Here is a 12,595-nt window from a genome sequence, read left to right on the forward strand (position 1 = left end):
ATGGAATCTCCAGAGTGTGCGGGTCAGAAATTCGGACCGTCCTGGGTGTCGCCGTTTCTCCTGATTGTTTTTGGTAGACGCCGTAGACGCAGTCATTTTCTGCTGTAAATTGAACCGGTTCACGGTTGTAGCATCTCACGCACACTATTACGACGTTCCGCGGCTCGACATGTCTGTGTGCAACACTTCACCGATCGTCAGCGAAATCAAAACAAACCCGGTAAAGCGCGGTCGATCCGATGACGATTCGGACGATGGAACTCCAAAACCGGTGACCCTGGAAGACCTGATGGATGCTATGACCAAGTAGTTTAAGCTCACCCAAGAGCGAATTGATGCAGTAAATACAACGATCACCGAGAAAATCGAATGTGTGAAGGCTGAGCTCGACGACAAGCTTGATGCTGTTTCGCGCGACATCGCCAGCTTCAAAGATGAGTGTGCTGCAAGATTCACGGTGAATGAAGGTGCTCTCCAAACGCTGAACGAACAAGTCGACGGAATTAGCCAGGAAATCGGAGGTCTTGAGAAGCGGAACGAGTTGATCGTGAGTGGTGTTCCGTTTTTGCCGGATGAAAATCTTGCTGCGTACACAGAAAAAAAAATCATGGTAATATTACATCTGGGAAGGGGTACATCTTTTATGTCAGAAAAAAGGTGTAATTTAACCTCTGGAAATGTGTAATTTTACCACTTTTCTGGTGTAATGTCACTTTTTCAGTCTAAATTGAGGTAAAATTACATCATAAAAGAGGTAATATTCAACCTTCCAAAATTACAGCTTCCAAATTTACATTATTTTTTTCTGTGTATTTCAAGGCGATGTGGAAGCATGTTGGCCTCGAAGAAACTCAAATACCACCCGTTGACGTTCGGCGACTCAACACATCCAACTCCAGCGAGAAAAACGGTTTGATAATGCTGCAGTTCGCCCTGAGGAACCACCGGGACGATTTCTACAGTGGATACCTGCAGAAATGTAGCCTGCAGTTATCACACCTGGGAATCGACTCAACACGCCGAGTCTTCGTGAGTGAGAACCTGACGTTTGCGGCGCGCCAAATTAAGCGAGCTGCACTGCGACTGAAGGAGGCTGGCAAATTGTCGTCTGTCTTCACGAAGTTGGGCATCGTTTTCGTGAAACGACGTAAAGATCAACAAGCTGTGGCCATATCAACCGAGAGTCAACTGTCCAGTTTTCTTTTAAAAAAAACTTGTGATATTCTATCCTATATTCGACTTTTTTCACAAAAACTGATTTAAATCTGTTATTAACGATAAACTTAATTGTATCTGTGACGTGAACCGTAATGTAAGACAATTTAATGTAATATTCTCTGTAAAATCGAAATGTAGCAAATTAAAAAAGGTTTCCTTTACGCTACAAGAAATAAACAAACAAACAAACCCGTCTAATTTCCGTCCTTGTTTTTTTACCAGTTTTTGATACGATGTCACGGCTTTGAGATACAGTATTTTTTTAATTACAAAATACATAAATATTAAAAAAACTTACGCTTTTCCCAAATGCGATTTTTGAATGCAATTGGTTCCATATATGTTCGATAATAAGCTATCCCTTAATGCTTACATACTCAAAATTCTCAAAAATGTTTCGATATTAATTTGACGGGCATTTGAAAAACCTATCAAAGTCACCCCAGTTTACATCAGAGTCTGCGATTGACAGAGCAGCGAGTCAGACGTGCGTCCCTCCAACACCGAAAAAGTGCTAAAAATGCAAAAAATGCCGGCAAGAAAAAGAGGCGGTCCTCGCCAGCAGGATCGGCAGATTTGAAGAAGTTAAAGAATGCCAAAGCGCTACCTGCAAAGCCAGGCAGTTTGAGCAAGGACGCTCAAAATTCGTCTGGAAACCAGTTCGCTACCCTCTCTCTGGACGTGAGCGAGAAGGAAGAATTTGAACGACGGGAAAAGTTGCCATCCATTTTTGTGAAAACATCGTCATCGGATTCGGTGCGAAAGTGACTGACCGGGTTTATCAAATCTGGTGCTTTACGAGCTTCCATTCGCTTGTGTGCTGATGGACTCAAAATTCTGCTACCTGGCAGAAAGGATTACAACTACGTTCGGGATTTCTTGAACAACACAAAGATTGAATACTACAGCCATGACGATCCAGGTAAACGCCCCATGAAACAGGTCCTCCGAGGCCTGTACGACATGGATGTGAATTTGTTGAAAGAAGAGCTCAAATCTCTGAAGTTGAACGTGATCGAAGTCTTCAAGATGACGAGACACAACAAGGACATCAAGTATCGTGATTAGAGGGTGACGATTCTCGAGATTTTGAATTTCCCGGGAATCGAGAGTTGAATTTGGCCGTTTCCCGGGAATTCCCGGGACCCGGGAGTTTTTTTTTGAGTATGCCAAAACTGCTAACAATTAAAAAAGGAAAGGTCATACATTTGTTTTTTTTTAATGAATTCAGTTACAATTCATTCATACTTATTTAAAAAAAAAAAACGTTTATATAGGTAGCCTTATTATTTCAAGGAACTATTTCAACCTTTAGATTTTTTTCTGAATCTGCAAATACAAGATCATTTTTTGCGCTTTTAGGGACTCAAAATTGTAGTTTAAAATGTTTACGAGTCTTAATTCGCACAGAGTGATTTTCAAAAGTTGCACAAGCTTGTTGCATGAACTTGTTATAAGATTTTTGTAAAGTAAGAAAATAGCAAATATATTACTTCCCAGTATCGGGATTTTTGCAATATGACAAATAACAACTCAAAACAACAATTTTTTTAAGGTAAACTGAAAATATTCATTGAAGAAATATTTACATTTATCAGGAAAACCCGATTGTTCACAATTGGTGGACCTTAACAAAGATTAAGGCAATCTTTACAAATAGCCAGAGATTTTTCTTCCACAATATATCCTAATATTGAGGTTGATGCGAAACACCAAATGACTTATTTACATCAAAAATGAAATTGCTATGCTCGAGAGAGAATATGGAAATTAAACTTTTTGAAACGGGCTTTTCCTATTACAAATAATAAAAATAACTTTATAATTCATTTCTGGGATGTAACTGCTAAGTATGCTTTAAGGTAAATCTTAGGGCTTACATTGTTTGGGCTTCTCTCAAATATAGTTATTGGAACATTCGACAAGTTAACGTCCATTTCAAATTTTTCGAATGTTTTTCTGATTAGTTTATAAAATTTTAGTTCGATATTTATAAGTATAAAATTTCCCGGGACTCTCGACCAAATTTCCCGGGAATCGAGAGGTCCAAAAATGGTCGATTTCCCGGGAATTTTTTCCCGGGAATTCCCGCTCGTCACCCTCTAATCGTGATCAACTGTACCTGGTTCATCTCGAGAAAGGATCGACAACGCCGTCTGAGCTGAAAGCAGTTCGGACAATTTTCAACATCATCGTGACTTGGGAACGTTATCGTCCAGTGCACCGTGACGTGACACAGTGTTCGAACTGCTTGCAGTTTGGACATGGTGGAAGGAACTGTTTCATCAAGAGTCGTTGTGCAACCTGCGGAGGTGAGCACAAAACTCAAGCTTGCAACACAATCAACGAGAACATCGAAGCCAAATGCTTCAATTGCGGTGGCAACCATTCGACCAAGAATCGAAGCTGCCCAAAACGTGCTGAGTTTGTAAAAATTCGGCAGAAAGCGACGACGAAACACCAACCAAATCGCCGCAAAACACCACCAGCATTCACGGACGTGAATTTTCCTGCTTTGACGTCACCAGAAGCGGGATGTGTCCGAGTGGTTCCAAATCTGCAGCCATTGCCGTCGAATCAGCGGCAAAAAGTTGCAGAGACCACAACACCTCCTGGCTTCAGTCAGCAACTGAGGGAAAACCAACCAACATTAACGGATGAAAGCAGTAGTGACCTATTTTCACCACAAGAACATCTGAACATTTTCATCGAGATGACAACAACACTGCGTGGGTGCAAAACTCGCCAGAAAGAAGTAAGAACGCTTGGAGCATTCATCTTAAAATGCAGTTTGTTGTTTACTCGTTCGAATAATTTTGAATAATTCAAACAATTTTTATTTTAGTTTTAAGTTAGTATTAGTTGTTAAAGTGATTGTTTCTTTTGTTACCCAAATGTATTCGATTAAATGCAAAAATGTAAAAAAAATTGAAATAATTGAATGAATGTGAACAGTAATAATAAAACAAAAAGTATAACAAAGATGAAGAGCATTTAGCCATACCACTTAAAATGTAAATGAAATGTAATTATTATAAGAATGTTCAATAAAAATACATATAATTTCAAAAAAAAACCTCTAGTACACAAAAATGGCTTATATAGGCCCAGGATAACATGTATATAAAGTTTTATTGAAATCGGAGAGTGTCGGGTACAAAAGTACCAGGGCAAATCCTGATTTGAGCTGAAATTGCTCTAGGTTAAAACAATTTTCCAAATAAATAAGAATTTATTGAGCATGGAAATGTCATTAGATTTCTTTAAAAAGGATTTAAAACGTTTCGGTTTATTTTAAACTCACTTATAGGTTTTCCATGTTGATTTCACGCAAGTATAACATTAAAATTAAACAAATTTTATGGAATTTCTGCTAATGTTTTCGATGATTGCAGCTTAACGGGACAGGAACTTTTTCTACGTGACTCAAAGAAAATTGCACAGATGATTTCGGTAAAATTACTTGCTTAAATGTTCTAGTCGAAAAAATATCTCAGCAGCAAAAAATAATACAATTTTTTGCAAGATAGTTTGCATCTGTGAGTAGATTGATTGTTTACATTCGGACGTTTTGTCTGATTTTTTTTTGACGTCTTGTGGAACAACATTGACTGCAGTGACCTACTCGAGGAAGTCCACATCCGAGTTCTCTCAAGAGAATTTCGGATCTATCAGCTTCTCAACATACCAAGACACACGACGAACTACGGACCCTCTTGACGCCTGCTGTAGAAAATTCAATCACTCGACTATTTTGGAAAATTTCGACTTTAATATGTGTAAATCTGTGTTTAGAAGTAGAATTGTGTTGCTTATAGTTAGTAAGAAAACCTGAAGTCTACAAAGATGATAAATACATTTATTGTCTCGAAATTTTGAGTCAGTTTTTCGGCATAATAAGTAATAGTTGCCAGATCTTTCTAAATCTTAATACAATCGCCCAAATAAATGATGATATTACCAATTCCTATTGTAAAATTACCCAATCCTCTACATAAATGACGGAAAACATTTGAACCACGTGTAACGTTGCATGTAATGACATTATTTAAGCCAGACATGCTGTTGTGCAGCTGGCCATAAAAAGCTCAACTATTTTTCTTCGACAGGTGCTCCCGCTCCGTCTCCCACTCATCATAATCGAACAGGAGAAAAGCAAACTTTGAAGTCAGAAGTGTGCTCACAGCCATTCCCGCATCAGCATCATCTTTCAGCAGTCAGTGTCCCGCAGAGCCAAACACAGCCGGAGACGCACTCTGCGGAATGTTTTTGATGGGGAAAATTTTCCCTCAATTGGCCAAGTTTGGTCTGGCGGGAGAGAACCTCCACGGCCAGAACCATGGCATTCCTCCGCATGGTGCTGCCAAACATTTAGGGAACGCTTTTATTATTGCACATTTATCATCCACAATCATTGTAATTTATTTCTTGCTTAGATGGTCCGGAAAAGTGCTTGGGAGGAGCTTTTCCGACTTTTCTCCCGCATGGAGTTTGACCGACCATCTTTTGAGTTGGAAGCGGAGGTGGGAGATAACGTCATGATTCGAAATCCGGACACTTAGTAGCATATCATTTTTGTTATAGGGTATATGGCCCTATTTTGGACCTACTATGCAAAGCATCAACATGTTTCGCATTGTTCTCAGGAACGGTCAAACTAATTTGGCTCGTTTCAGTATTGTTTTGTGCCTTAATTTATGCTTTACAAAGTGTACTATTGAAAATTGAAAATAGTTTAATCATTTCATTGTAATAAGCATTTCAAGTAAAACATTTTTTGGATGCTTTTTGGACTTATTGAATGTATTTTGGAGACATCGCTGAACCTATTTTGGACCCACACTCTGATTGGTTGAAATTTTGACAACTAGAATTGCGGCGTGCGGCGGCAACACGCACACTTACAAAAACTCGGTTTGATAAGCCAAAGGGCCTATCCACGATTATAATTTTGAGAATATTTATTTGAGATATTGATTAATCATGATAAAACAATGGATTTGAATTTAAAAACGTGTTTTAATTATATTGAATGGAAACTCACGCATATTTAGTAGGTCTCTGTCCTATTTACAATTTGCGTATTCTTACGACCTAATTGTTCAAGCATTAGAACATAAAAAGAGGATTGAGACGTTATTAGTTGCAATAAAAACACCTTAACTTAAGAGTTAAACGAATGACAGAGATACATAACAAGTTACAATGAAAAAAGGTACTAAATTTTACGCAGAGCTGAAGTTCAAATATTATTAAACAATCAAGGAATTTCAAAGGGAGATTATAGCTTGTAACTTGGTGTGAAACTTTCGCATCTGTCATGTTTAACTTTACAGTTGCTTGACAAAAAGTTTAACTACATGTTACACTTTAAAAAACAATGTAAGATTTGACGAGATTTCCTACCGATTACATTGGTAATGTTGAATAAACCATATCTATATACAGCAATTCCATTTGAAAAGAGCCTAAACCGAAAAAATGTTCTCCGATCGGGCAAAAAAAATTCTTTGGGTTCTTTAGCCGAAATAATTGGACCCGTATTTCTTTTTGTTTGGCCGTTAGGGTGACCTACACCATGCTAGGGAGGTTCCAAAAACGTCCATATTAGTAAATTTTCGCAAAAATCGCTTTTTTTTTCAAAAAATCATAAATCCGTGCCGTTTTAACCGATTTTAGCTGTCTTGGCGCAAATGAAAGGTGATTAGTGATTAGGTGATTAGGAAAAATAATTTGAGTCCGAAAAAAACAAACAAACATTAAAAAAAAGTCGTATAAAAACTTAAAAAGGCGTTTTAAACGTGTCGCGCAAAAACGGAAAAATGACGAAATCGGCAAAAAAGTAGATTTGTTGCCGATTTCGTCATTTTCCGTTTTTGCGCTTGTCTCGTCGAAAAATACAGTTTTTATTTTCAAAAAATCATATCTCGGAAACGTACGGTTTAACATACCAATTTTTTTGAAATGAAATTTTCCGAGGAATCCAACACAAATATTTTCAGATATATGCTCTTTGGTCCAGACACGATCAAAACGTCATTTTAAGTTTTCATACGACTTTTTGAAATGTTTGGCTGGTTTTTTCAGACCTCAAATTATTTTTTCTTGAAAGGAAAACTAATTACCTTTCATTTGCGTGCAAGGCAGCTAAAATCGGTTGAAATGGCTCGGAGTTATGATTTTTTGAAAAATGCGGTTTTTGCAAAAAATTGGAAAAATTGCCGTTTTTGGGACCACTCTAGCACGGTGTAGGTCACTCTAGCGGTCAAACAAAAAAAAATCCTGGTCCAATTATTTTGGCTAAGAAACCCCAGAAAAATTTTGTGCCCAATCGGAGAACTTTTTTGCTTCAAGTTTTCTTTGTTTTCCAATAAATAGCATTTAAAAGATGTGCAGATGACAATTCAAAGCATTTTTTAGTTTTATAATTCGTAAATTGATCGAGAACTGATCGTAAAATTGATTTGTTTGCAACTAGCGCTTAGGATCTTTTCAAAACTAACCCGAGATTTTCTAAATTAAATTCATACGACCATTTCAAAACCATTCGTAAGCAATGTTGACAGCGCCTGTCACGGTGACAGGCGATTTTATGAACTAGGCCCTTTATGTTTTTCAACCGTTTCCACTTCAATTCCAACAGGGTAGCCAGTTTGCATTTTTTGAAGCAAAAATAAAAAATATATGCAGCTTAATTGGTGATGATGATGTTAAGACAAAAATAAATCAACATCAGTTAAAATTTTGGGATACTTTGCAATCGGTCCTAAAAATCATCCAAATCTCTATCATAAATTTGCATTTTTGACGTTTAAAAACATATTTTCATTGTTTCTGTTTATCATTTGCTTTTTAAAGCTTAGATTTCTTTCAAATATTTATAGTAAAGAAATGCAATCCAAAATATTAAATTAAAATTTATCATTTAATATCAATGAAATTTCGAAATAATTTGATAAACAAAACTGGCAACACCTTGTTATACATGTGTTGGTGATAGCCTTGAACCGACGGAAAAGTAGCTCCAAAAACTGATCCAACGCGGCTGATTTGAAAATATTTTTTCAATTGTGTTTTTTTAAACTATAGATCAGTAATTTCAACGGTTTAGTCACTTAAAACATATAAGTATTAAATAAACAATACTTCCATTGCTCGGAAACCGGCAGAAATTAGCTTGATGTCAGTGAAAAACAGAAAGTTGTGCAAGGTGTCACGAGCCAAAACTGGTAAGCAACGAGGCTGAAATTTTTGGACCTAATCGATGTGCCAGGAAAATGATAGGAAATGCGGATGGAATTGAAAAAAGTGGCTGAAAAATCGAAAATAATCAAAAATGTTACCATTTTTGGAAGATGTAAGCTAGAAAATGACCATGCTTAAACTTTCTGTTCTTTGGATTCAGTTAAATCCTACTTCAAAAGCCTGAATTAACTCAATTTAAAAAAATAGGTCCAAAATAGGTACTAGGTCCAAAATAGGGTCATATACCCTAGCTGGCAAAAAATCATGTAAAAAGTTGGAAATGTAGAAATATCCGGACACTGATAAAATCTGATTCCAAATCCAGACACTTTTGCTTCGAATATCGGACACTCGATTTTACTTATGAATCGCACAAATTTGGACTGAAATGTTAGTGAGTGGCATCTTTTAGGTCTCAAAAAAGCTGTTAACATCAAAACAATCGATAGTTTATATAAAAATTTGCTAGAATTTAAGGAAATCAAAACCATAAATTTCTGCTTTGCCTTCCCGGTGCTTCGAACGCCTATGAAATATTTCAAGTGAAATGTTTCGCATTTGTGGTAAACTTATAATTTTATTGTATTTAATTGTTTTGGCATTAACTACAGCATTCAAACCAACTTTAAATGAAAGTTGATGTTGGAATGCATCAAATAACACAGTTTTGACATTCATAATGCGAACTTATATCCAAATATTTGAGAAAACAAAATGAAGTGTCCGGGTTTCGAAGCGTCCGGGAATTCGAATCATTACGCTAAGGGGCGTTCACGAACGCTGCCGGAGGAACTGAAACGAAGAACGGAAAAGGAATGACAAAATGGAACGGAATGTCGCTGTTGTCACCGGCCGTGGCAAGAATGAATTTCGTATATATTTATGTGGCCGTTTTAGCTGTTTTAACACCAATATAAACGAGAGAATAAAGCGTCCGGGATTTTTTTTAAAGGAAATAGGGGAAAAGCATTTAATTCAAGCGTGCATCTAATGTTGCCATATCAGCACTTTGACATTTAATTACAGCTCATTAAAAGCGTTTACAACTGAAATCGAGTAGCTTAATAAGAAGTGAGCAGGTAAGTTTCAATCAAAAGTTTTGCAAAATTTGCTGTTTGAATAGTGAAAATCAGCAAAAGGGATGGAGTTAGGAGCGAGTGCTTAACCTGCCAAACATACGAGAATTTTCCTGACTATTTAACACTTGTATCACAAAATGTGAAACTAAGCTGAATTGGAGTATTCTGTTCAAGAAGCACCCAGAACATGGCATCAGCATACGAGAGGATAAAGAACACGGCTCGGTAGTTAAGATGTACTGTGAACGGACAGAGAGGATAAATCCCGAAAAGGCCGAGAATATATCCTAATGGGGTTAATTTTCCAGAATGTTCACCCTTCAAAAAAAGTATCAATTTTGCGAATCGAGCGCAAGACCTAAGGCTTACCAAATCCGTGGCTTCACCGTATCGGCCACCACACCCAGAACTGGACATCGGCATACGAGAGGATAAAGAGCACGATTCGGTAGTAAAATGGTTCTGTGTGCGGACTGAGAGAATAAATCCCGAAATTACCAAGAGTACTTTACTCATGGGTTCATCTTCAAAAAAAGTTTATCCATAAAAAAAAGTACCGGTACCGAGACTCGAACCCAAGACCTTCGGCATATTGAACCGTGTCTTTGCCGTGTGGACTACCATGGTTCGGTGACTAAGTGGCGGTCATGTGTCCATATAAGCTACTCAATAGGATGAACTGTTCCAATGAACGAATGAACACGCGAGAGGACTATACTCTCGCAAAATAGCACTTTCCTCACATTTCTTTTCGTGAAGACTATCCCCTCGTTCTTTAACTTTGGGTGCATGGTTCGTTGAATAAGCGATGCCCGAGCAAACGGAAATAACTTGGGAATAACACTTTTTGATATTTGAAAATACTAGGCCAAAAACATTTTATATTATTTATACCAAAATTTGTTATTCGTCGTTATGAATGTTTGTTTTTGGATGGTTATTGTTATAACAGACTAATAACATTTTTAATTATTCTTCGAACAAATGTTTGTTATTATTTTTTGTTATTTTAACAACTAATCCGATCATCCCAATAACAGTTGGAGGTATCCTTCCATAACAAAAAAAAAATATTCAAAAGTTGTTTTGGCCTTCAACAAATATCAGACCAATGACAAATTTTGTTATGATAACATAAACTGTTGTTAAACTATTATGGAAATGGATTTTTCATAAATATTCCATATCACTTTCTGTTACTTTAACAGTATTTGTTATTGAAATTTGCCAGAATTTTGTTATTATCGTCTGCCCGGGTGGGCATTTGTCTATATAAGCCACTGATCGGAATTGTTCGTTTCAATGAACGAATGAACATGATGTGTTGTTGCTGTAAGTGCAAGAGGTACTCTCGCGAAACAGTACTTTCCTCTCGTTTCAATTAGGAAGCACTATCCTTTCGGTCTTTAACTGTGGGTGTATTAGTTGATCCTACTAAAGTTCCAAAGTATTGCCTTCACAATATTTTTGGAATTTAGTTTTTCTATTCAATTCAATAGTTTTTCTGGCATCAAATACAAAAATTATACGGTAAGAAATATGAATAAAGTGCACGTATGGTAACATTCCAACGCCCAAGGTTCCAAAAAAGTTGGAACGGTAACATCAACTCAATGGTTCTCGGGCATAACTCAACCAATCAAGATGATTCTTGTTTCCAGTGAATGGTCCCGAGCAGGGGTAAATAACACGGGAATACCAAATTTTGGTATTACTTGGGCAAATAACAGCGACCAAAATGTGCCCTTGGTTGCCCAGTAATAGATGGTAAAATACCATGAAATCATACCAAAAGCTTGTATGTGGAAGGGCACAACAATACCATACCATGTTATTCCAAAGGTAAAATAATATCACAAAATAAAATCATTTCAATACCAAGTTGAGGTCTTCTGGATTTTTGAACATTGCTTGAATACCAAAACTTGGTATTGTCATGGTTTTAATTTTAGGTATTCCCGCGCCCTTGGAAAATCATATTTTGGTATTCCTGTGGTCTTCCACAAACATGATATTGGTTTGATTTCATGGTATTTTATCATCTATTACTGGGCAACCAAGAGCACATTTTGGTCGCTGGTATTTGCACAAGTAATACCAAAATTTGCTATTTTCATACCATTTTTAGTGCAGCAGTTGCAGTTAGTGAAAAAAACGTAAATGATCCTTATGCAACAACCAAATCTACTCACCTGATGATTCCATGTTGTTTTTAGTGATATTCTTCACCACACCGAATGCATTTGTCATTGATGAACGGCTGTACTTGAAGTTCTTGAAGCTTCTGAAAAATAACAGGATTGAAAAATAAGTATTATTAAAATGAAACTGGATTGAAATTCACCAAAATTCAATAATCTGTTGATTGACTCGTTTTTCAACTTAGAAAAATTTCAACGTTTTTGAAAAAAATATTAGTGGGTATATCAGAAAAAAAAATTTAAATCAGCTTTAACATTTTTGGGTTTCAAGTCATTTTAGCGCAAAATTAATTATCTCGTCAAAAATTAAATAAAAAATCCATAGTTTCAGAGAAAATTGATGAAACCTTTCAATACCAAAATAATACCAAAATGTGGCATCCTGACTTAGAAAATTTTCCACAATTTCAAGTCATTTCTGTAGGGGGTATATCAAAAATGTTTAAAATCACGTTTGAAATTTCCGGTTTTCAATGAAAGCATTCGCTTTGAGACCTCGTTTTAGCGCAAAATTAATTATTTTGTCAAAATTGGTCAAAATTTTCCCATAGTTTCAGAGGAAATTGATAAAACACTTTAATACCAAAATAATACCAAAATGTGCCATCCTGACTTAGAAAACTTTCCACAATTTCAAGTCATTTCTGTAGGGGGTATATCAAAAATGTTTAAAATCAAGTTTGAAATTTTCGGTTTTCAATGAAAGCATTCGCTTTGAGACATCATTTAAGCGCAAAATTAATTATTTTGTCAAAATTGGTCAACATTTTCCCATAGTTTCAGAGGAAATTGATAAAACACCTTAATACCAAAATAATACCAAAATGTGCCATCCTGACTTAGAAAATTTTC

Source organism: Culex pipiens, chromosome 1 (genome assembly GCF_016801865.2).
Source record: "Culex pipiens pallens isolate TS chromosome 1, TS_CPP_V2, whole genome shotgun sequence".
Classification (NCBI taxonomy): Eukaryota; Metazoa; Arthropoda; class Insecta; order Diptera; family Culicidae; genus Culex; species Culex pipiens.